Source organism: Nycticebus coucang, chromosome 21, assembly GCF_027406575.1.
Source record: "Nycticebus coucang isolate mNycCou1 chromosome 21, mNycCou1.pri, whole genome shotgun sequence".
Taxonomy (NCBI): domain Eukaryota; kingdom Metazoa; phylum Chordata; class Mammalia; order Primates; family Lorisidae; genus Nycticebus; species Nycticebus coucang.
In genome coordinates this window covers 53,771,281-53,797,288 of record NC_069800.1, presented here as the reverse complement: position 1 = coordinate 53,797,288, position 26,008 = coordinate 53,771,281, and the positions used below count along the sequence as shown (strand labels likewise).

Here is a 26,008-nt window from a genome sequence, read left to right as displayed (position 1 = left end):
TTCTCAAGCTTTTTGGTCTCAGGGTTCCTTTACTTTTTAAAGAGACAGTGTCTCACTCTGTTGCCCAGACTGGAGTACAATGGCATCATTATAGCTTACCTGCAGCCTACAACTTCTGAGCTTTCACTGATCCTCCTGACTCAGCCTCCACAGTTCCCGGGATAACAGACCATGCTCAGCTAATATTTTTACATTTTGTAAAGTTGGTATCTATGTTGCCCAGGCTGGTCTCAAACTCCTGGCCTCAAGCATTCCTCCCTCCTCCCAAAGAGGTGAGAGATTACAGGTGTGAGCCACCATGCCTGGCTGATGGTTTTTTCTTTAACTCTTGAGTATATCACAGTGAAGAACGTCATGACTACTAACAGAGTGTGATGTCATTGCCCTGAAGCACCACTGCTTTTGTATCATCAATGCAAACATCAAAAGGATGAAAATGGCAAATAATGTATTAGTGTTAAGACTATGAAAATATGGACCCCCCTAAACAGTTCTCAGGAACTATCAGAGATCCACAGAACACATTTTGAGAAGCACTATACTTGACTAAAGTTGGGGCTGAGAGTTTGAAACTGGTCTGGTTTCTCTATGATACTCTACATCAGAGGTGTCAACCCACAGCCCGTGTGCCACGTGCTGATTTTATGAGGACTTTTTGCTTATCTATGGTTTCGAGTTATCACCAAAAGTATGCACATAACTTTTTTTTACTAATCAGCTTTAGTTAATGTTTGTGTATTATTTAATGTGTGGCCCAAGACAAATCTTATTCTTCCGATGTGCTGAGGGGAAAAAAAGGTCACCCTTTCTTTACGCATTCATTTAATAAATATTTTAGTATCTACTATCTGCAGACCTAGATAAACAAGCCAAATTTGTAAGATCAAAAGAACATGGGCAACCAAATAAGATGACAACTGGAAAGACTACTGTCAACCAACAACACCTTACCTCCTTGCTCCAAATATTATAGTGATGAAATACATATATATTAATTTCAAAAAATACAAACATGCTCTGACAAGTATGTTCACGGAAAAAAACACAAAGCAAACATTAATAACTCTAGAAACCCACTGAGCACCTCCAAGATAAGAAACAAAAGCAGTCAGGAAATCAAATCATGCACAAGATAAGAGAACCTTAAGCAAGACTCATAGGCAGAAATTAAAAAAGAAAAAAAAAAAACTTTGTAAATGGAAATGAAACAAAATTACTAAAAGGAAGGTGGGGAAAAAAAACTATTCTCAATAACTAAAGTTATTGATCATACTATTATAAGGAAAACTTTAGACAAGTTAAATTTCACAGAATTTAATTGAAGAACAATTCCTGAATCCAACACCCTACCACCACCACCAGAATAGGTTCAGAGCTATGCGCTATGCACTGCCACATGGGTAGAGAAGATTTACTGACAGAAAATGGAAGTGACTTACAGAAACAGCTGGACTGTTACAGCTCAGCCTTTGCTTTATTTGAACACAGTCTGAACAGCTGGCCACCTTCCACTGGCTGAAACTCAGTGATTGGTACAAGAGGAGCTTACAGTCTGAAATATCCATTTAGGCTGCAGTTCACTATGTATGGAGAAACGTTAAGGCTAAACTTAATGATTTCAAACTGCCACCTGCAGTTGTAGAAAAAAAGTACTATATACAAAACTTGGAGCATGAATATCTCTGATACCACAATAATGTCTCAGAATTAAATCCTCAACAACCTAGACTGAAAATATGGTGGAAATGGACAAAGCCAACAAAAACAGAGGTATGGAGACAGGGCAGATCAGGGGAGGGTACACAAAGGATGCCAAAAGAAAGAAAAGAAAAATTAATTCCCCATTCAGCATGCAAATCATAAACTAAAAATCTAAAATGTATTTAAAAACTAAAGAACATGGCTAAGAAATTCATCAATATCAAAAGACAAATACCCTCAAGTTCAGGTCTAGAATCAGTCCTCAAGACCCCCTATTTCCCATTAATAGTCCCAAGAATGAGCAGGTCTACACCGAGGGTGGCAGGCTCAAACCTAGCCCACGCCAACTAAAACAACTGCAACAAAAAAATAGCTGGGCATTGTGGCAGGTGCCTGTAGTCCCAGCTACTTGGGAGGCTGAGGCAAGAGAATCACTTAAGCCTAAGAGTTTGAGGTTGCTATGAGCTGTGATGCCACTGCACTCTCCTGAGGGCGACAAAGTGAGACTCTGTCTCAAAAACAAACAAAAAAAAGAATGAGCATGTGAGGGCTGTCTTCAGGGCCCACTGGGCATCTGCTAAGGAGGAAGCAGAGCCTCTAGGCTGCCCAGGCCCTGGCACTCACTTCGCACGGCCCCTTTTCTGAACCCTGATCCCCAGATTTCATGCTCCCCACTTGCCCTTGGTGGCCAGCTCTCCTAAGAACAAACAGCTCACTTGCCCCTTGCTCCCTACCCCTTTCACTTAGTGTCTAACCAATACATTACGGAAAATATATTTAAAACTTAGGGAAACATCAGTGGCACCCACAGCTCAGGGGGTAGGGCGCCAGCCACATACACCCAGGCTGGTGGTTTTGAACCCAGCCTGAGCCTGCTAAACAACAACAACGGTCAGCACCTGTGGCTCATTGAGTAGGGCGCTGGCCCCATATACCGAGGGTGGCGTGTTCAAACAGGGCCCAGGCCAAACTGCAACAAAAAATAGCCAGGCCTTGTTGTGGGCACCTGTAGTCCCAGCTACTTGGGAGGCTGAGACAAGAGAATCACCTAAGCCCAAGAACTGGAGGTTGCTGTGAGCTGTGATGCCACCGCACTCTACTGATGGCGACAAAGTAAGACTCTGTCTCTAAAAAAATAAAAAATGAAAAATAAAAAAACCAACAATGACAACAAAAAAATAGATGGGTGTTGTGGCAGGCACCTGTAGTCCCAGCTACTTGGGAGGCTGAGGCAAGAGAAATCACTTAAGCCCAAGAATTTGAGGTTGCTGTGAGCTGTGACACAATAGCACCCTACCCAGGGCAACCTAGTGAGACTGTCTCAAAAAAAAAAAAAAAATGTGTTAAACTATATATATTATCAGTAAGGTTTCTGGTCGATAGTAGGCTACTAGCAGTTAAGTTTTGGGGGAATCAAAAATTATACTCATTCGAGTTCTGGCTGTCCAAGGGGTCAACACTCTTTCCCAAATTATTTATGGGTTAACTGTATAATACATATGTATTCACTCAAGTATTCCATTCCATTCATTCGACTAATATTGCCATTAGACAAAAAAAAATAAACCTTGGAATGAGTTTAAGTTAAATCATAAACTTAAGAAAAGGTAGTATGTTCAGAAGGCTGAAGTCAAAAATTCACAAAGAAGGCTGGGCAGGTGGCTCATGCCTTCAAAAACTCTGGGAGGCCAAGGCAGGTGGACAGCTTGAGCTCATGAGTTTGATACCAGCCTGAACAAAAATCGAGACCCCGTCTCTACTAAAAATTGAAAAAACTGAGGCAAGAAGATCACTGGAGCCCAAGAGTTAGAGGCTGCTGTGAGCTATGACACCACGGCACTCTACCCAGGGCAACAGCTTGAGACTCTGTCTCCAAAAACAAAAGAAAAAAAAAAAACATTTACAAAGAACCAAGTTAAAATAAAACTATATTACCTGGCTACCCAAACGATGTTCAAGTACTTTGTTTTTATTGGTCTCTGAATCCACTGTTCACCAAGTATTTTGATCCTGAGGACAAAAAAGGGGAAGAGGGTTGAATTTTATTGCCCTTTCCTCATACAATCATTATTATTAGTAACATACAAATTAACTTTTCCCATTCTTCTCTTCCCCAGACATATGAAACAAACAAAAGCTATTAAGCACAGCACTTCTTCCTAGGAATTTGAGCAGATGCCTTATTTTGCCACATTATCAATACTTCTATTTAAAAAGTGAGGCATGGTATACATAATAATACCCTGTCACAGTTTGTTAACATATGGAATGCAAAGCTCTAGTCCTGAAAAGTGACCATAACTGATAGGTTGGGCAGGTACGGTGGCTGATACCTATAATCCTAGCACTATGAGAAGTGGAGGCAGCAGGATCATTTGAGGCCAGGAGTGGGAGACCAGCAAGAGCAAGACTCCATCTCTACAAAAAAAAAAAAAAAAAACAGAAAACAGCCAGACATGGTAACTTGTGCCCACAGTCCCAACTACTTGGGAGACTGTGGCAGGACTGCTTGAGCACAGGAGTTTAAGGTTGCAGAGAGCTATGATGATGCCACTTCAGTCTAGCCCAAGCAACAAGAGTGAGATCCTGTCTCCAAAAAAATAAAAATATCCAATACATACTCTAAACTTGTGGATGTCTTCTTTGTCTAAAAAGAATCAACAATTCAAGACAGTATTAATACTCTTGTAGAAACTAATGGTTAAATGCCCTAGTCCAAAAAGTACAGACACCTCCACATGAATAGAGGGAGGGATAGATAAAGCAAACAAGCAAGTGGGAAGAAAAGGGTCAAATGTTTTTTTGCCTTCTATGATAAAAGGATGCATTTGAGGGCGGCGCCTGTGGCTCAGTGGGTAGAACCATCAGCCCCATATACCAAGGGTGGTGGGTTCGAACCCAGCCCCGGCCAAACTGCAATAAAAAAATAGCCAGGTGTTGTGGCTGGCACCTGTAGTCCCAGCTACTTGGGAGGCTGAGGCAAGGGAATCGCCTAAGCCAAAGAGCTGGAAGTTGCTGTGAGCTGGACACCATGGCACTCTACCGAGGGCGACAACTGAGACTGTCTCAACAAAAAAAAAAAAGAAAGGATGCATTTGAATCAACAAGGAGAAATTTTTTTTTTTTTGGTAGGGACAGAGTTTCACTTTATTGCCCATGGTAGAGTGCCATGGCATCACACAGCTCACAGCAACCTCCAACTCCTAGGCTTAGGCAATTCCTTTGCCTCAGCCTCCGGAGTAGCTGAGACTACAGGCACCCATCACAACCCCAGCTATTTTTTTTGTTGCAGTTTGGCCAGAGCCAGGTTTGAACCCACCACCCTCAGTATATGGGGCCAGTGCTCACTAAGAAACATGCATCGCTCAGAGAAACATTTTTAAACATTTTTAAATGTTTTTAAAACATTTTTAAACATTTTTAAATGTTTTTAAAACATTTTTAAATGTTTTTAAAACATTTTTAAATGTTTAATTTTAAACATTTTTAAACATTTTTAAATGTTTAACATTTTAAACATTTTTAAATGGGGAAATGAGGAGCAGTTCCTCAAAATAATTTGCAATAAAACATATGAATATATTAGCAGTAGGCTTTTGTATCTAAAGAACGGGGTAACAGGTTCTGGTGCAATAAACAAAACAGCCAAGACAAACACTCTCTTTGCCTTATCAATTTCCAAATATAACAATAATGCAACAATCTGCTACTAATTCTAATGGTTATTGCTATCAAGACAACTGACATATCTACGCCCTGCAGTTAATGACATTCACGCTAAAATTGGCAGGTCTGATAGTACATGGAAAAGAAAATAAAAACAGTATGTTCACAAGTTCCAAATAACATGGCCAATCCACACTGAGTAGACAGCAGACAGCCAACCACATCTAGCTGTAAGATGTGAAAGGTCTTATTGCAGTTTTGAAACCAAAATTAAAGAAAAGAATCAGGGAGAGGGAAAGGGGGAAAACATTGTATGTGGTTCACAAAGGGAAAAGAGAAAAATCCACGTAGTACTGGTTGAGAATCCTCTACCCAAAATGTTTGGACCCAGAAGCATTTCTATTACAGATTTTTTTGCATTTTAGAATGTATGTACATATACATAATGAAATATCTAAGTGAAGAAACTATGGTCTAAACACAAAATTCATTTATGTTTCCCATATAACCTTATACATATAGCCTAGAGGTAGTTTTATGTAGTATTTTTAATAATTTTGTGGATAAAACTAAGTTTCGCGGGCAGCGCCTGTGGCTCAGTGAGTAGGGCGCCGGCACCATATGCCAAGGGTGGCGGGTTCAAACCCAGCCCCGGCCAAACTGCAACCAAAAAATAGCCGGGCATTGTGGCGAGCGCCTGTAGTCCCAGCTGCTTGGGAGGCTGAGGCAAGAGAATTGCTTAAGCCCAAGAGTTAGAGGTTGCTGTGAGCCGTGTGACGTCATGGCACTCTACCAGAGGGCAGTACAGTGAGACTCTAAAAAAAAACTAAGTTTTGCTGTGTTTTGACTATGATCCACATTAGGTCAGTTGTGAAATTTTCCACTTGTGGCATATTAACATTCAAAAAGTTTTGGGGCCGGGCTCAGTGGTTCAATGTCTGTAATCCCAGCGCTCTGGGAGGCAGAGGCAGGCGGATAGCCTGAGGTCACAAGTTCAAGACCAGCCTGAGCTGGAGCAACACCCTGTCTCTAAAAATAGCTGGATGTTGTGGCAGGTGCCTATAGCCCCAGCTACTCAGGAGACTGAAGCAAGAGAATCACTTGAGCCCAGCAATTTGAGGTTGCTGTGAGCTCTGACGCCGCCGTGGGCAACAGCTTGAGACTGTCTCAAAAGAAAAAAAAAAAAAAAAAGGCGAGTCAGTCACACTTCCTCTAAGACTTTTGTGCAGATTAAGTAAAAAAAATGTATACATTATTTATTAGTACCTAGCATATAAAAGTTCAATAAATAAGAAAATTTATTTTTTCAGTAAAACAAAGACTATTTCATACATGATATAACTTAAGAATTTTCTGTTAATTCTAATAGAAAAATTACCCCCCTTGAAATAAAAATCATAGTTTATTTTTAAATGAATTTTGATTTTTTTTGCTTTTTGTTTTTTTTGAGACAGCATCTATGTCACCCTCGGTAGAGTGCTGTGAAATCACAACTCACAGCAACCTCAAGCAATTCTCTTAAGCTTAAGCAATTCTCTTGCCTCAGCCTCCCTAGTAACTGGGACTACCGGCGCCAGCCACAATGCCCGGCTATTTTGTTGTTGTCATCATTGTTTTAGTTGGCCCAGGCCAGGATTGAACCTGCCAGCCTCAGCGTATGTGGCCAGCGCCCTACCCATTGAACTATGGGCACTGCCCGAATTTGATGTATGTTTGTTTTTTGTTTATTTTGAGACAGAGTCTCAAGCTGTCGCCCTGGGTAGAATGCCATGGCATCACAGCTCACAGCAACCTCCAACTCTTGGGCTTAAGTGATTCTCTTGCTTCAGCCTCCCAAGTAGCTAGGACTACAAGGGCCCGCTACAACACCCAGCTATTTTTTGGTAATAGTTGTCATTGTTGTTTGGCTGACCCAGGCTGGATTCAAACTCCGGTGGACATGGCTGGCACCCTAGCTGCTGAGCTATAGGCACCAAGCCGAATTTGATGTTTTTTAATTTAAAATTTTATGCTATCCAATTTAATATTAAGCATAAAACTTCAGTAAATAATTGCCAAGGTCTTCTGGCCCCAATTTTGAGTCAGGTTGTGGTTCAGAAATGGTTCTTTTATTGCTGTTCCTTCCCCTCCCCCCACCCCCCACCACTTGGATAAACTGGTCTACATTGTTCCCTTTTGGGGGGTGGGGGAGAACATGGAGTGGAATCAGCATCTAAGAAAAAAGGGGGATTAGATTAAGGGGAAAAGTATCCAGTATGGGCACGATGTCAAACACCTGTAATCCCAGATACTTGGGAGGATGAGGTGGGAAGATTGCTCCAGCATGGGAAAAACAGTAAAACTTCTCTTAAATTTTTTTTTAAGAGACAGAGTCTCACTCTGTCACCCTCAGTAGGGTACCATTGTGTCACAGCTCACAGCAACCTCCAATTCTTAGGCTAAAGCGATTCTCTTGCCTCAGCCTCCAGAGTAGCTGGGACTACAACCACCCGCCACAACGCCCGGCTATTTTTCTTGCAAGTTGCCACTGCTGTTTGAGCTGGCTGGGGCCGGGTTCGAACCCACCACCCTCGGTATACGGGGCTGGCACTAGGGTGCCACTGAGCCACAGGCACCACCCCTAAAAAAAATTTTTTTAAGAAAGAAAGTGTAGAACATAAATGTCTTAACACAATACTCAAGTAAATGAGGGAAAAGCTATGTTGACTGTTTTGATGTAAGCACGTTAGAGTGTATAAAAAAAATCAACACCTTGTACCCCACATATACATAAACGTATTCATGATCTATGCGAGGGAGGGAGGGAGGGAGGGAGGGAGGGAGGGAGGGAGGGAGGGAGGGAGGGAGGGAGGGAGGGAGGGAGGGAGGAAGGAAGGAAGGAAGGAAGGAAGGAAGGAAGGAAGGAAGGAAGGAAGGAAGGAAGGAAGGAAGGAAGGAAGGAAGGAAAACATTCTAGAGTACCTTAACAACTGACCCAGGAAATCAGTACTGCCGTCCAGTGTGAAGGGTTGTTGAGAGAACACGGGCTAATACTCAAGTATTATATTGCTGTTTTTTCAAAACCCTTTTCAAAGGAATGTTGACCCCACCAATCTACACCCTTAGGACCCAAAGAAAAGGCATGTAACAAAATTCCCCACTTTAAGGAAGTATATAATCAACCAGAGAGATTCTGAAATAGTCATAGATGACTGGCTTGCCTACCAGGAATCTGGAAGGAGTACTAACACAATGTCCCAGAATCCTCTAACTATGTTAGGAAAACCGCTGGTGAGGTGAACTTATCTAGAGCCAAGCTTCTAAAAGGCAACAATTCTAGCAAATTTCTCAGGTAGCATTTTTTTTTGTTTTTATCAAAAATAAGATTATTCCTAACTCGGCGCCTGTGGCTCAAGGGGCTAAGGCGCCAACCACATATACCTGAGCTGGCAGGTTCAAATCCACTGGGCCGCCAAACAACAATGATCTAAAACCAAAAAATAGCCAGGTGTTGTTGCAGGCGCCTGTAGTCGCAGCCAGTTGGGAGGCGGAGGCAGAAGAATCCCTTGAGCCCAGGAGTTGGAGGTTACTGTGAGCTGTGATGCCACGACACTCTACCAAGGGCAACAGCTTGAGACTCTGTCTCAAAAAAAATGAAAAATAAATAAGATTATTCCTATCTCTTTTCATAATTTACACTCAATCATGCACACAAAAGCCAAATCACTCTAATATAAAAAACTAAATGTGACACTTTCCAAAAAAATTAGATATCTGAAAATGGGGGGGGGGGTAATTTTTCTACTAGAATCAACAGAAAATTGACCGATGAGATCTACATTATCAAAACCTACATCACTATGCTGAGCTCAGTGATATAGCCTGTAACTCCAGCTACCCAGGAGGCTGCTTTGGGAGGACTGAGCCCAACACAGTTTGAGCCCAGCTGGAGTGACACACAAAAAAAATTGCATCTCTTATTTTTAAAAAAGTAAAAATTGGCTTAGCTCCTATGGCTCAAGTGGCTAAAGCGCCAGCCACATACACCTGAGCTGGCAGGTTCGAATTCAGCCCAGGCCTGCCAAATAATGATGGCTACAACCAAAAAATAGCCGGCGTTGTGGCGGGCACTTGTAGTCCCAACCAAAACAAAAAAACAAGCAATTAAAAAAAGTAAAAATTAAAATTAAAAAACCTGCATCACCAGAGAGCTAATAGACGGGAAGATCAAACTGAGTTTTGTTAGAGCTAGTCTAAGAAGATGTCTCAAGGCCAGAACAAAGAATCAACAAGAATCAATCAAGAGAAGTTGATATGAATATCCAAACTACATAATACTGTCAGGGCTTGGGGGCTCACACCTGTAATCCTAGCACTCTGAGAGGCAGATAGAGTGGACTGCTCAACTCAGGATTTGAAGACCAGCCTGAGCAAGAGTGAGACCCCTATCTCTACTAAAAATTGAAAAACTAGCAGGGTGTTATGGTGAGTGCCTATAGTCCCAGCTACTTGGGAGGCAGGAGTTTGAGGTCTCTGTGAGCTATGGATCCACTGTACTCTAGCCTGGGGCAACAGAGTGAGACACTGTCTATGAATAAAAGAAACAAAATAAAATAATTTTTAACTACATAACGCTTATGATTATACATACTGACAGGACAAAAAACAGCCATTGAATATTATGAACATGTTTTTCTTTTGTTGCTGAATGTGCAAAGGGTCAAGAAGTCTACCATTAATCATATTAAACTAATTGTACTTTCCAAGTTATTGTTGGCATTGTTCCCAGGGACTCCCTCTCCTCACTTCTCTGAAATCATGGAGAAGGGGAACCACTGTCAGTGGGAATAGCCAGCTATTGCCCACTAATCTTCAAAGCACTACAAAGTAAAATGGTTCCCAAATTAAATTTCAGGTTACTTAAATAATATTGTGTTAAATTTAGCATTCTTTTGCAGTTATTTATCAACTAATAATTATATCCTTTGTCAAAACTGTAATAATAGATTTCACTTGCAAAAATCAACTGCAGCCAATCTATAGCTATGCTGGAAGGGAAAAAATAATTTAAAAATCATTTTAAAAAATAAAAAATATGAAAATTCAGAATATGAAAAGGTATTATACTTTTTTGATCTGTATAAACTTAGTAAAAAAATATTTATTACTTAGTCCATTATTATGTGTTTGAGTAAGTAAAAAGTTATTTATTTGGTACCAGAAAAACATTAGTAAGACACTGATTACAATCTTTTTAAAATACTATAATCCTTCTGACAGGAAGGGAGACAGCATAGGCATGTCTAATAAAATAAAGATAGGATTAAAAACTATTTAATAAAATTATATATAAATTATATATATTATAAAATTACCATTCATCCTATCAAATATACTAAAAATGATCAAGCCAATTTATAATAATTTATTCTACATAGTTATTTAATGAATTAAAAATTAATATTTAGCTCTATATGGAGTCAATCTGAAATTTTATTTTTTCTGAACTAGGCTCAATGGTTATATAAACCTGAAAAAAAAATTTTTTTTTCTTTTTTAGACAGACTCTTTTTTGTTATTGTTGTCATTGTTGTTTAGCTGGCATGGGCCAGGTTCAAACCAGTGAGCCTCGCTCAGTGTCTGTGACCAGTGGCCTAACTACTGAGCTACGGGCACTGAGACCAATCTGAAAATACAAATGACGCAGTGAAAACAAGTTTTAGCTTCATAAAACTCAGGTTCCGTAAAGTGCAGCTTCGTGAAATAACCTTGCAAAAGACATTCAATTCAATTTAAATTAAATGTTTACTGTGTATCTATTAGATGCCAACCATGGCATTGGCGCTTGGAAATATAAGCAAATCATGGTTCCTGTCATTAATTATGCAAGGAAAAGCAAGTATGACTAGACACTGAAGTTCCTGAAATGAAAGCTATATTCATATATTAAGTATGTACTAATCAACATGTCACAGTGCTCTAGAGATCAGGGATAAAAGGAAGAATCAAAAGTAGAAGACAGAGTCCCATGACAGTATTCAAAGAGAGAACAGAGAAAAACTACCTTACCTTTTTCATAGGATTCTTTTGGTAACTGTAAAGCACTATTTAGATGTGAAAGCAATCCAAAACCACTTATCACAAACAGAAGAAAAGGATTAATGAAATTAGAAGGTATGATTTTGGGGCAGCGCCTGTGGCTCAAATGGGTAGGGCACCGGCCCCATATGCCGGAGGTGGCAGGTTCAAACCCAGCCCCGGCCAAAAACTACAGAAAAAAGAATGTATGATTTCGGCAATTATTGTACAGAATTATCATAAGCAAAATGCCATTTGAGGCAAGGGAGAAAAAACTTTTATAAAATGTTGGCCATTTGCATCAAAAAATCAAAGGACGTAAGAAACATAAGTTGGGTGCATAACAGTAGCTAAAAATAAAAGCTATTTTTATCTTAACACATCCAAGAAATTATGCCATACATTTTGCTTACACAATACTATCCACTGATGAACAATGGCACTAAATTATTCTGCATTTTCTAATTACCTTAAAATTAAGGAAAAAACTAAAAAATCGGTTAACAGGCCCCATATCTTTGGCTGAGTTGAAGTTCCTAATGGCAAGGCCTGAAATCAAGCTGCTTGCTGGAGCTTGTTCTCTCTCTCAAAAAAAAAAAAAAAAAAAAAAAAACCTGTATGCAGCACTCCACCACCACACAAAATAAATACAGGAAAGAGGGTGGGAGGGTTGGGTTCGGGGAGGTGAGCAAAGCTCTGGGCTCCACCAGTGGAAGGCGTTCCACAAGAATTGCTACAGGGTCAAAAGTTTACAGTGGTTTCAATTTCACCTTTTAGCAGCCAATCAGGAAACAGAGACTGCATGCTGACCCTCTCAGGCTGCAAATGAACATTAACTCATTGGCTACCAGGATTGCATGTATTCCCTTTTTATAAAGATTACCATTTTCTTCTTTCTTTCTTTCTTTCTTTTCATTGACGGAACAAATGGGTATAGAAGGCACAAAACATCAGTAAGTTCAAGATAAATTTTTTACTTAAGACCACGTATTTTAAGCAAGTGTCTGAGGGAAGAAACAATCAAGTAATTTTTTTTTCTCTCCTTGAAATCTGTGCTTTTTTATCTTGTAGTATGTATTAAACCAGTAATAATGCTAGTATCAAGACAAAAAATGAACTTAGGCAGGTTCAGGAGAAAGATTTACCTCCAAGAGGCTATAATTCTAAGAACAATTTACAGTATGATAAAAGACTAAACTAGTTCTGTTTCCAGAGAGTGCTTTAAAAATAACTCAGATAAATTTAAGTATTTATCTATTCCCCAATTCTTAATTTCTATACATTTCCCACCCCCTCCCCAAATCATTCATGTGAACATGCACTGTGCCTTTTTCATATTGTAGATCTATAGAAAATCTGGTGGGTCCCCTAAGGTTTAAGCTTTTTTTTCCTTTATTTCTCCTCTCTACTTCATTACCCAAAAGTAATCCCCTATACCATAAACTCATAAGTGAGCCCTTTGGCAATAAATACAACTGCTCCCTATTTATGTAAATTTCCTCCAAATGCAAAAATAAATAAACTAATCCACTAACTACTATTTTCAACATTCTATATTTAACAACGACCAAGGCTAAAATGAAGACCTCTACTATACCTTGACAAGAGGTATATATAAAAAAAACATGATGGCTGATGGCGGCGCCTGTGGCTCAAAGGAGTAGTAGGGCTCTGGCCCCATATACCGAGGGTGGCAGGTTCGAATCCAGCCTCCCCACCCCAACAACAACAAAAAAAAAAAAAAAAAAAAAAAGAAAGAAAAGAAAAATAGCTGGGCCATTGTGGTGGGCACCGGTAGTCCCAGGTACTCGGGAAGCTGAGGCAAGAGAATTGCCTAAGCCCAGGAGTTGAAGGTTGCTGTGAGCTGTGATGCCACAGCACTCTACCAAGGGTGATAAAGTGAGACTCTGTCTCTAAAAAAAAAATAAATAAATAAAAACAAGACGGCTTTGAAGCACTACAGGATAAAAGTGAAATAGCTATATTAATTGCTGTCATTAAAATAATCAGTTAAATTTAAATTCTATATATGCAGCTAATACATTTGTAGTTAGCAATATTTCTCTCACTGATACAATAGGTAAAAGAATTTTAGCAGACTTACCAGCTTAAATTTATGTTTGGATTCCCGTGTAGGCATCACCATTGCCTATGATGTCATGTAGGATATTAGCTCATATACAAACCAGCAAACTAAGACAACAGTTATTTCTGAAAACCCAAAAGTAACCAATATACAAAAGTACCTTACTTAATATATAATTGCCAAAGGGTCCCAAAATAACTTTGTAGTGTATAAAGTTTGCACAGCACTGTAATGTCTGTTAAAATAGTAAATAAACTTGATACTGATAGTTATTTCTCAATTCAGCATTAAAACAAGCAATTTTCTAGTAACCATTCCCAAACCTTCATGATTTAAGTTTATGAATATTTGGCAATAAAAAAAGTCTACATTTTAAAATAGACCTAGTTGGGTGTTTTTTTTTTAAACATGGCTTGCAAAAGCTTTTTATATATACATTAAATTAAAGGAGTCTTCTGTTTCCTTTTTACAAGATGGCCTCGTTTTGAAAGAAAATGGATACGATAAAATTTTACATCAAGTCAGCATGTTAGCAAGGAGCTTTTTTGTGTGTTCTGAATTTGATTAATACAAGCCAAGGTCACTTCCTGAAAGATGCCTACTACTGCAGCTGCAGGCAAACTAGGCTCCAGTGTAAAGCTGGGGGAAGGGAATGGGTGACGGCATTTATTAACTAGGAAAGAATTCCATCTCTACCAGCAGCTACCATTGAGGGGAAGGTGGCAGTGTGCTGACAACAATCCTAAACTTCCTGGCATATTAAGATTAAAATATTTCCATTCTTTGATACTTAAAAAAAGAAATTTAATTAAATACATATGATGCTCAAATGTCAAAATTATATCAGAGATATTCTCACTGCTACGATGTGTTAAGAACATTTTACTTAGCCTGGTGCGGTGGCTCATGCCTATAACCCTAGCACTCTGGGAAGCCAAGGCAGGTATATTGCTTGAGTTCAGGAGTTCGAGACCAGCCTGAGCAAAAGCAAGCCACCTGTCTCTACTAGAAAATAAAAAACTGAAACAGGAGGATCTCTTGAACCCAAGTTGGAGGTTGCTATGAGCTATGATGCCATGGCACTCCACCCAGGGTGTCAGCTTGACTCTGTCTCAAAAAAAAAAAAAAAAAAAAGGAACATTTTACTTAATACTATACAAATCATTTCATGCCAACGTTGAGTAAACTTAGCATTCAACACAATGCTAAGTATGACCTGTACTTACTATGAAAAGAATCTGCAAAGGAAAATACAGGCTCTTAAAGAAAATAGAATCAGATTCAAATTTCTAAAGCCAAGGATGTCCTAACAGTCATGAAGGTAGAAATCTAAAACACAGAAGCCTATATCAGAAAATACTTGTTAAAGCTTATTCTGAAATTCATTTCATTTTCATATTGTCAAAATTAATATAAATATTACTATGCCTCTGTGTTCAAAAGAATCAGAATATAAATTATTAGTAACCAGAACAAACCCTCTTCCTGAATAATTAATAACAAGAACTTATGGACCAGCTATGCACAGCTAAGAAACTCTACTAAATACTTTGTATTCTTAGGTCCTTTACAAATTTTAACTTCATTAGATAAAAATATCAGATAATTAGAAAATCTATATGCTCACTGTAATTTGCTATGTGTAATCCTGAATAAATAATTAATTATGTTTGCCTCAAATTTCTTACATACATGGAGGTTGTACTTTGACTACACTATTCCACAGACATATATAAGCAGCAAAGCACCTCGTGTTTTTAATGATTGTATAATAACCACAAAACCTGACCCTTTTATCTTGTCTACATATTCAAAAGCATTATTTCTATTTTTTACATAAATTGAAAATATAATTTTGTCCCTTCCTTGTGCTCTCTACCCTTCTTCTGAGTGTAGTTCAATAATTTTAAAAAAAGAAAAGGGTGGCGCCTGTGGCTCAGTGGGCCCCATATACCAAGGATGGCGTGTTCAAACCCAGCCTCAGCCAAACTGTAACAACAACAACAAAAAAAGTCAGACATTGTGGCGGGCACCTGTAGTCCCAGGTACTTGCAAGGCTGAGGCAAGAGAATTGCCTAAGCCCAGGAATTAGAGGTTGTTGTGAGCTATGACGTCACGGCATTCTACCAAGGGTGATAAAGTAAGACTCTGTCTCTAAAAAAAAAAAAAAAAGGAGAAAGAAAAAAGCTGAACAAATAATGTTAGATGCTCAAGTTCACTCAAACTGATACTGCTTGATTTTTTAAGTGTTTTACCTTTCCTTTTTTTTTTTTTCCAGAGACAGAGTCTCACTTTGAAGCCGTCAGTAGAGTGCCGTGGTGTCACAGCTCACAAGCCACCTCCAACTCCTAGGCCTAGGTGATTATCTTGCCTCAGCCTCCCGAGTAGCTGGGACTACAGGCACTCGCCACAACGCCTGGCCATTTTTTTTTTTTGGTTGTTGTTGTTATTGCAGTTTGGACAGGGCCAGGTTTGAACCTGCCACCCTGGGTATATGGGGCCAGCACCCTACCCACTGAGCCACAAGCACTGCCCCCTAAGTCTTTTACCTTTCAATGACTGGCAGGAAAAGGCTATTATTTTATGAGTTTTTTTGTTTGTTTGTTTTTGTTTTTTGAGGCAGAGTCTTACTATGTGGCCCTCAGTAGTGCTATGGTGTCACAGCTCACAGCAACCTCAAACTCTTGGGCTTAAGCAATTCTCTTGCCTCAGCCTCCCAAGTAGCTGGGACTACAGCATCCACCACAACGCCCCACTATTTTTTTGTTGCAGTTGTTCAGCTAGCCCAGGCTGGGTTCGAACCTGCCACCCTCAGTATATGTGGCTGGCACCATAACCACTGTGCTACGGATGCCAAGACATATTTTATGATTTTTTATATCATTTTAGGAAAAGGAAAACCACCAAGTAAAAACATACTGTAAGTAGTCCCTGTATGAGAGAACCTAGTCCCTGGGTGCCTAAGTCAGGAGCTTAAGAAGCGTTCAACAAGATCTGATCACATACCTTTGAAATGGGACAAACCCAAAAGAAGGACAAGGGTAAAATTGGTTATATATACTTCTCAACAAGACACCTGTGCACAGTAAAGGAGGATGAATTTTTCCTCAGTTTACCTCTGGCCTCTCTACAGACATACCTGTTTTATTGCACTTCACAAATAATGCAGTTTTTTACCTCTTGAAACAAATAGAAGATTTATAGCAAACCTATGTAGACCAAATCTATCAACACCATTTTTCCAATAGCATTTCTTCACTTTGTGTCTGTCACGTTTTGTTAATTTTCATAGTATTTCAAGCTTTTTCACTATTATTATACCTACTGTGGTAATCTATGATTAGTGATCTTTGATTAGTTATCATTGTTTTGGGATGCCAAGGATCATGCCCATGTTAAGACAGTGTCTTTGTTCTGACTGCTCCACCAAACAGCCATTCCCCGTCTCTCTCCCTCTCTTCTGAGGTACAACAATATTGAAATTAGGTCAATTAATAACTCTGCAATGGCCTCTAAGTGTTCAAGTGAAAGAAAGAGTCACACCTCTCTCACTTTAAATCAAAAGCTAGAAATGACGAAGGTCAGTGAGGAAGGCATGTCAAAAACCTAGACAGGATAAAGGCTAGGCCTCTTGCACCAATAAGCCAAGTTGTGAATGCAAAGGAAAAGTTCTTAAAGGAAATTAAAAAGTGCTACTCCAGTGAACACCCAAATGATGTGAAAATGACACAGCTTCATTGCTGCCTTGGAGAAAGCTTCAGTGGTCTGGACGGAAGATCAAACCAACCACAACATTCCCTTAAACCAAAGCCTAATCCAGAGCAAAACAGATGAGGAAGATGCAGAAGAAAAGTCAAGTTAGTGGAGAATGATTCAAGAGGTTTAAGTGAAGAAATTGTCTACATAAAATAAAAATACAAGGTGAAGCAATAAATTATCCAGAACACTTAGCTGACATAATTAATGAAGGCTGCTACACTAACAGATTTTCCGTGTAGATGAAATAGCCTTATACTGGAAGAAGTTACCTAGGACTTTAGCAGCTAGAGAGAAGTCAGTGCCGGGCTTCAAAGCTTCAAACAACAGAGTGTCTATTACCATGAACTCATGCAGCTGGTGACTTTAAGTTGAAGCAAATGCTCATTGCCCATTCTGAAAATTCTAGGATCCTTAAGAATTATGTTGCATCTACTCTGCCTGTGCTCTAGAAAAGGAACAACGAAGCCTGGATGACAGGACACCTGTTTACAGTATGGTTTACTGAATCCCAAAAACCCATTGTTGAGACACACTGCTCATAATAAAAGATTCCTTTCAAAATACTACTGCTTGTGGCAATGCACCTAGTCACCCAAAAGCTCTGATGGAGATGTACAGGGAAATTAATACTGTTTTCATGCCTGCCAGCAGAACATCCATTCTGCAGCCTATGGATCAAGGTGTAATTTTGACTTTCCCGTCTTATTATTTAAGAAACACATTTCAGGGCGGCGCCTGTGGCTCAGCGGGTAGGGCGCCGGTCCCATATGCCGGAGGTGGCGGGTTCAAACCCAGCCCCGGCCAAATTAAAAAAAAAAAAAAAAAAAGAAACACATTTCAGACCGGGCACAGTGGCTCATGCCTGTAATCCTAGCACTCCTGGGAGGCCGAGATGAGAGGACTGCTTGAGCTCAGAGCTCAAGACCAGCCTGAGTAAGAGTGAGATTCTATCTCTACTAAAAATAGAATAAAATTAGTCAGACATTGTGGTGGACACCCATAGTCCAAGCTATTTGGGAAGTTAAGGCAGGAGGATCTCTTAAGCCTAAGAGTCTGAGGCTACTGTGAGCTAGGCTAATGCCAAGGCAACAGAGTGATAGTCTGTCCTCAAAAAAGACCATGTGTGAGGGCGGCGCCTGTGGCTCAGTGAGTAGGGCGCCAGCCCCATATGCCGAGGGTGGCGGGTTCAAACCCAGCCCCGGCCAAACTGCAACCAAAAAATAGCCGGGCGTTGTGGCAGGCGCCTGTAGTCCCAGCTGCTCGGGAGGCTGAGGCAAGAGAATCGCGTAAGCCCAAGAGTTAAGAGGTTGCTGTGAGCCGTGTGACGCCACGGCACTCTACCCGAGGGCGGTACAGTGAGACTCTGTCTCTACAAAAAAAAGACCATGTGTGATTCACGCTAAGAAGTGAAAACACCAACATTAACAGGAATTTGAAAGAAGTTGATTCCAGCTCTCACTGATGATTTTGAGGGATTTAATGGCTCCTCATCTGTAGCTCAGTGGTTAGGGCACCAGCCACATACACCAGGGCTGGTAGGTTCAAACCCAGCCTAGGCCTGCTTAAAAAAAAAAAAAAAAAAACCAGCCAGGCATTGTGGCAGGTGCCTGTAGTCCCAGCTACCAGGGAGGCTAAGGCAAGTAAGTTTCTTGAGCCAAAGAGTTCGAAGATGCTGTGAGCTATGACACCACGCACTCTACAGAGGGCGAAAAAGCAAGACTCTGTCTCAAAATAATAATAAAAATTAAAAAAAAAAGACTTTGCAGGATTTAAGACTTCAGTAGAGGCTGAGCACAGTGGTCATGCCTATAATCTTGGTACTCGGGGACGCCAAGGCAGGAAAATTGCTTGAGGTCAAAAGTTTGAGACCTGTGTAAACAAGAGCAAAACTCTGTCTCTATGAAAAAGAGGGAAGAAAAAAAGACTTCAGTGGAGAAGGTCATAGAAACAGCAGGAAAACTAGAAATAGAAGTGGAGCCTGAATATGTGACTGAATTGCTACAAGCTCACAGTAAAACTAACAGCTGAGGAGTTGATTCTTGTGGTAGTGCGAAGAAAGTGGTTTCTTGAAATGGAATCTACTTCTGAAGACACTGTGAACACTGTTGAAATGACAACACAGGATTCACAATATTATACCAACCTAGTTAATACAGCAGCAGCAGAATAGAGAGGATTGTCTCCAATGTTGAAAAAAGTTCTACTTCTGAGTAAAATACTATCAAACAGCACCACATGCTACAGAGAAATCATACATGAAAAGATTCAATTGTTAAGGCAAACTTGAGGATTGTCTTATTTTAAAGAAACTGTCATAGCACCCCCGGTTCCAGTTTTGAGCAACCACCACCCTAACTGGTCAGCAGCCAATCAATACTGAGGCAAGACACTCACTCAAGCAAAAAGATCAGCATAGCTATTTTTAGCAATGAAGTTTTTTTTCTTTTTTTTTTTTTTTTGAGACAGAGCCTCAAGGTGCCACCCTGGGTAGAGTGCCATGGCATCACAGCTCACAGCAACCTCCAACTCCTGGGCTCAAGCAAGTCTCCTGCAACTCCGTCTCCCACGTGGCTGGGACTACAGGCGCCCGACACAATGCCCGGCTATTTTTTTTGGTTGCAGCAGTCGTTGTTTGGCGGGCCCAGGCTGGATTCGAACCCGCCAGCTCAGGTGTATGTGGCTAGCGCCTTAGCCGCTTGAGCCACAGGCACCGAACCCAATGAAGTATTTTTTTAATTAAGTTATGTAGGTAGGACGTGGTAGTTCACACCTGTAATCTAAGCACTCTGCAAAGCCAAGACGGGAGGATCCCTTTAGCTCAGGAGTTCAAGAAGCAAGAGCACAACCTTGTCTCTATAAGAAAAATAAGGGAGTGTTGGGTGTGCCCCTGGAGTCCGGAGCTACTTGGGAGATTGAGACAAGAGGATCGCCTAAGCCCAAGAGTCTGAGGTTGCTGTGAGTTATAATGCTACAGCATCATAGCCTGGGCAACAGAATGAGACTCAGTCTCAAAAAAATAAATAAAAATTAAGTTATGTACAAAAAAAAGTAAGTTATGTACATTTTTATACATAATGCCATTGAACACTATTTTAATAGACTACAGTACAGTGTAGGCATGACTTTTATATATATATATGCACTGGGAATGAAAAATTTCATGTGACTTGCTTTATTGAAATATTTGTTTTACTGTGGTCTGAAAACAAACCCACGGTATCTCTGAGACATGTCTATATTTTCATTTTATCCACCATGCGAATTATATCAAACGAATACAAAACAAAGAACAAATAGCTAGGTAGCTTCTTGCCATAGACCAGGAATAGAGAACTTCAATTCATGCTCTCACATCAAACTAAATCATTCTTCTTCCCAATGCATTCCGCACTTGGCCAGCAAAACAAACTAAATTGGGGTCACAACAGCTTGTTGCCTGGTCTTCTTCCTGGACCAATGCAGCTTCTATGCCAAAAATAGAACCTGAAAAGAAATATTGACTATAAAACAAAAGCAAACAAAATAGTAGCCTGAAGGTCCTCTTGCTCTGCCAAACAGGTTTAAAAAAAAGGACTCAAATATTTTCTATGGAATTAACGTGGATAGACTATAATAGGCTATTCTATAATTGAAAAATTTTGGTAAAAAAAAAAAAAAATCAAAGTACTATATACCATGTAAAATGTTATTACTCAATAATAATCCAAGTATGTAATATGCTTACCCTTTTAAAAGCACATTAGACTACAAATTTCAAACATAATCAAATGAACATACTACATCTTCATCTCAAGTGAAAGAGTTAATACTTTGTCATTAGAGTGCCTGGCACAAATCAGCAAATAATTATAAGCTGTCCATTCATTTCACAAATCTTTACTGAATGTACACCATATTCTTTTTTTTTTTTTTTTTTTTTTTTTGGTTTTTGGCCAGGGCTGGGTTTGAACCCGCCACCTCCAGTATATGGGACCAGCACCCTACCCCTTGAGCCACAGGCGCCGCCTGTACACCATATTCTATACTACCACTATTATAGTTTCTGTGGATGAAGAGGTATACAAGACTCAAGGCCTTCAGAAAGCCTAGTCCCTGGGCATGATAAAGGAAAGTGCTCAGAGGAAGTTCTTTTTTGTTGTTTTGTTTTGCTTTATTTTTTGAGACACAGTCTCAAGCTGTCCCCCTGGGTAGACTGCCATGGCATCACAGCTCACAGTGACCTTCAACTCAGGCTCAAGCAATCCTCTTGGCTCAGTTTTTCTATTTTTAGTACGGGGGGGGGTCTCACTTTTGTTCAGGCTGGTCTCGAACTCATGAACTCAAGCTATCCACCCATCTCAGCCTCACAGAGTGCTAGGATTACAGGCATGAGCCAGCACACCCAGCCCAGAGGCAGTTCAAAAAGACCTATTCTTATGCCCTTCAGATGAGAAAATCCCAAAGTTGCACAAAGGATAAAATTACACAAAACTTGTATTTTACTGGATATTAACAAACAACAAATAGATAAGCAAGATAGTTCCAGAAGTGGTTAGCGCCATAAATAAAATAATAATATATAAAAGAATGGGGAGGGTAAGGAGGAGAAGGTAATTTCAAGTCAGAGAAGGGCTCCCTGAGGATACAACATTTAATCTAAGAGCTGAAAGAACCAACCATACAAAAGTATTCCAAATAGAGAGCGTTACATATGATAATTTAATTCTTAGTATCATTATTAATCAATTGTCTGTTTTATTATCATTAAATACATTGGCCATGGCTGGATGCCAGTAGCTCAGTGGATAGGGCACCAGCCACATGCTCTGGTGCTGGTTGGTTTGAACCCAGCTAAACAAAAAAATAAAAACAATTAGCTGGGCATTGTGCCAGATACCTATAGTCCCAGCTACTAGGGAGGCTGAGGCAAGAGAATGGCTTTAGCCCAAGAGTTTGAGGTTACTGTGAGCTACAATGCCATAGCTCTCTACAGAGGGCAACAAAGTGAGAGATTCTGTCTCAATAAAAAATAAAATTAATCAATCAAATCCATTGGCCCCAACCTCCTTACCACTTCCAGCTTGGGTCCCACATTGTAGACCAATAGGAACTTAAAAATAATGTATGCGGTAAACTGCCTAAAAAGTAATGTGTTTGTTGTTTTTTGTTTTTTTGAGACAGAGTCTTAGTTGCCCTCAGTAGAGTGCCATGGTGTCACAGCCCACAGCAACCTCAAACTCTTGGGCTTAAGCGATTTTCTTGCCTCAGCCTCCCAAGTAGTTGGGACTACAGGCGCCCACCACAATGCCCGGCTATTTTTTGGTCGCAGCTGCCAAGGTTGTTTACCTGGCCAGGGCCAGGCTTGAACCCACCAGCCTTGGTGTATGTAGCCAGCGCCCTACTCACTGAGCTACGGGCACTGAGCCTTGTGTTTCTTTTTAAAACTTAAGTTTAATGATGTCCATAAGAGAAATGTACTTAAAGCCAGTATACAACACAGCTTTCTAGGAAATATTATAGCAAGTTAGTGGATAGTCATGGCAATATTACTAAAGACAATGTTCATTACAATGGATTGAGGGAAGACAGACTGAAATTCCAGCTCCATGATTACCAGATATGTTGCCCTGCCCCTGTCCTCAGTTTCTTCCTCTATTAAATAACATCTCTTGCCATCTCTTCAAAGCCTATTTTGAAGAGCAGGACAGAGATCCTCACTACCACCAACAATGCCTCTAAATCAGGCCTGGAAAGCCATGTCTGAGTGCTGAAAAGCATACAACCCATCTACTCATTAAGGGAGAACCCCAGGACCCCACACTTATGTTGGGCTTAAGACAAATAAACTTACTAGAATTTTATCTAGTTCCTCAATTTCACAACAAACGAGGAGGAAGAAATAATTAGAAACAAAGTACTGACAACAGAAAGGAAGTACAGCTGACTGGCAAATTACAGTGAAGGAAAAATGAAAAAAAAATAAAAACAAAACTCAAAAAGTCTTATTAATAATTATAGAGAGTTAGAATCAAGTCACTCAACCTAAAAAGAAACAACCTGTTTAATTCCAGAGGGACAACAGGTGTCATTCACAGTGAAAAAAAAGTAGTAATAGACCCGGTACTCGTGCACAGTGGTTACAGCGCCAGCCACATACCCAGAGGGTGGTGGGTTTGAACCTGGCCCATACCAGCTAAACAATAATGACAACTGCAACAGAAAATAGCCGGGTGTTGTGGTAGGCGCCTGTAGTCCCAGTTACTTGGGAGGCTGAGGCAAGAAAATTGCTTGAGCCCAAGAGTTTGAGGTTGCGGTGAACTGTAACACCATCCAGCGCTAACAAGGGCAACAAAGTGAGGCTCTGTCTCAAAAAAAAAAAAAAAAGGCTCAGCGCCTATGGCTCAAGCAGCTAAGGCGCCAGCCACATACACTTGAATTGGTGGGTTCAAATCCAGCCCAGGCCTGCCAAACAATGATGGCTGCGACCAAAAGATAGCCAGGCGTTGTGACAAGCGCCTGTAGTCCCAGCTACTTGGGAAGCAGAGGCAGGAGAATTGCTTGAGCCCAGGAGTTGGAGGTTGCTGTGGGCTGTGATGTCACAGCGCTCTACCCAGGGCAACAGCTTGAGGCTCTGTCTAAATTAATAAATAAATAAATAAATAGGGCGGCGCCTGTGGCTCAGTGAGTAGGGGGCCAGCCCCATATGCCGAGGATGGCGGGTTCAAACCCAGCCCCAGCCAAACTGCAACAAAAAAATAGCCGGGCACTGTGGCGGGCGCCTGTGGTCCCAGCTGCTCGGGAGGCTGAGGCAAGAGAATCGCGTAAGCCCAAGAGTTAGAGGTTGCTGTGAGCCGTGTGACGCCATGGCACTCTACCCGAGGGCGGTATAGTAAGACTCTGTCTCTACAAAAAAATAAATAAATAGAATGTCCATTTCTGAGGGTTATTTTCTTTTTTTTACAAGTGTTATGCCTCAGTAGTTATGCTTTTGGCTATCCGTAGCAAAGATTTCACTATGGACTTCTCCATATCTTTCTGTTCTATTCCTAGCCACTTCAAAGGCTCAAAGGGCAAACAACAAAGGTTAGAAAATCATGGCACTTAGGTGATTAACAGTGTGTAACTGGATTTAAGGTAGGAAAGAATTAGCTTCCCAAATATGACAAAATCCAAAGCCTAAAGAAATCAATACATTAGTTTTTTTTTTTTTTTTTTCACTCTGTGGCCCTTGGTAGAGTGCCATGGCATTGTAGCTCACCACAACCTCTGCCTCTTGAGCTCAAGCAATCCTCTTGCCTCAGCCTCCCAAGTATCTGGGAGTACAGTCATGCACCACAACATCCAGCTAGATTTTTTTCCATTTTTAGTAGAGACATGGTCTCACTCTTGCTCAGGTTAGTCTCAAATTCCAGAGCTCAAGCGATCCACCAGCCTGGGCCTCCCAGAGTGCTAGGATTACAAGTATGAGCCATCCCTCCCAACCACGAATATTTTTTAAAAATAGCATTTTTTTGAAAATACTATAAATATTTTTGAAGATTTCATTTAACCAAAAAACATATACAATAATAAAAGTCAAATATCAACTGGCCAAATGCAACACAACATAAACATCAAGATAATAAGGATAAATTATAACCTATTCAATAAACCAAAAGTTCATGAATCCAAAATAAATATAAAAATGTGGCTTAGCGCCTGTGGCTCAAGCGGCTAAGGCGCCAGCCGCATACACCTGAGCTGGTGGGTTCGAATCCAGCCTGGGCCTACCAAACAACAATGATGCCTGCAACCAAAAAAGTAGCCGGGCATTGGCCCCAGCTACTTGGGAGGTGGAGGCAAAAGAATCGCTTGAGCCCAGGAAGTGGAAGTTGCTGTGAGCTGTGATGCCACAACACCTAGGGCGACAGCTTGAGGCTCTGTCTAAAGAAAAAAAAATACATATATACATATATATAGAGAGAGAGAGAGAGCGCTTTGCTGTGAGCTGTGACGCCATAGCACTCTACCAACGGCAACATAATGAGACTCTGTCTTTAAAAAATAATAATAAAATAAATATAAAAATGTATGCACAAAAACAAAGTTCTTCCTCATAGTAGAAATTCAATTAATAAAATATAGAAGGAATAATGGAACTGGAAAATGACCATTTGTCAAAAATCATAATAATAATTGATTCAGGAAGCAAGAATCATGAGAGGAAAGCTAAAACTAGTTGTTAAAAGTTTAACAAGCAGGGCGGCACCTGTGGCTCAGTGAGTAGGGTGCTGGGCCCATATACCGAGGGTGGTAGGTTCAAACCTAGCCCCGGCCAAACTTCAACAAAAAAACAGCCAGGCATTGTGGTGGGCACCTGGAGTCCCAGCTACTCGGGAAGCTGATGCAAGAGAATCACCTAAGCCTAAGAGCTGGAGGTTGCTGTGAGCTGTGAAGCCACCGCACTCTACTGAGGGCGACAAAGAAAGAGAAAGTCTTGAGACAAAGTGAGGAGAGTCTAGTATTGCCCAGGCCAATCTCAAAATCCTGGGCTTAAAAAAAAAAAAAAAGTGTAACAAGTAAAGCCGGTGGGAGGCTGAGGCAAGTGGATTGCCTGAGCTCATGAATTCGAGACCAGCTTGAACCAGAGCAAGACCCCGTCTCTAAAAAATAGCCAGGCACTGGGCGGTGCCTGTGGCTCAAGGAGTGGAGTGCTGGTCCCATATATCGGGGGTGGTGGGTTTGAACCCGGTCTTGGCCAAAAAAAAAAAAAAAAAAATA

The 26,008-nt window shown here is 40.5% G+C and overlaps 1 protein-coding gene across 16 annotated transcripts in view; it reads right to left on the bottom strand.

The window, feature by feature from the left end:
- NCOA3 (nuclear receptor coactivator 3) overlaps positions 1-26,008 on the bottom strand; it is a 130,731-nt gene that overhangs the window by 62,108 nt on the left and 42,615 nt on the right. For 12 of the 16 annotated variants that reach the window (XM_053574324.1, XM_053574321.1, XM_053574328.1 and 9 more), the window contains exon 2: positions 3,637-3,711. The exons of 1 other annotated variant lie outside the window; for it this stretch is intronic. The gene's annotated coding sequence lies outside the window, so the exon portion shown is untranslated. Of the gene's footprint in view, positions 1-3,636; positions 3,712-4,034; positions 4,053-8,787; positions 8,808-26,008 lie in introns of those variants that run through there. 3 more of the 16 variants (XM_053574323.1, XM_053574326.1, XM_053574325.1) reach the window with 3 other exon arrangements.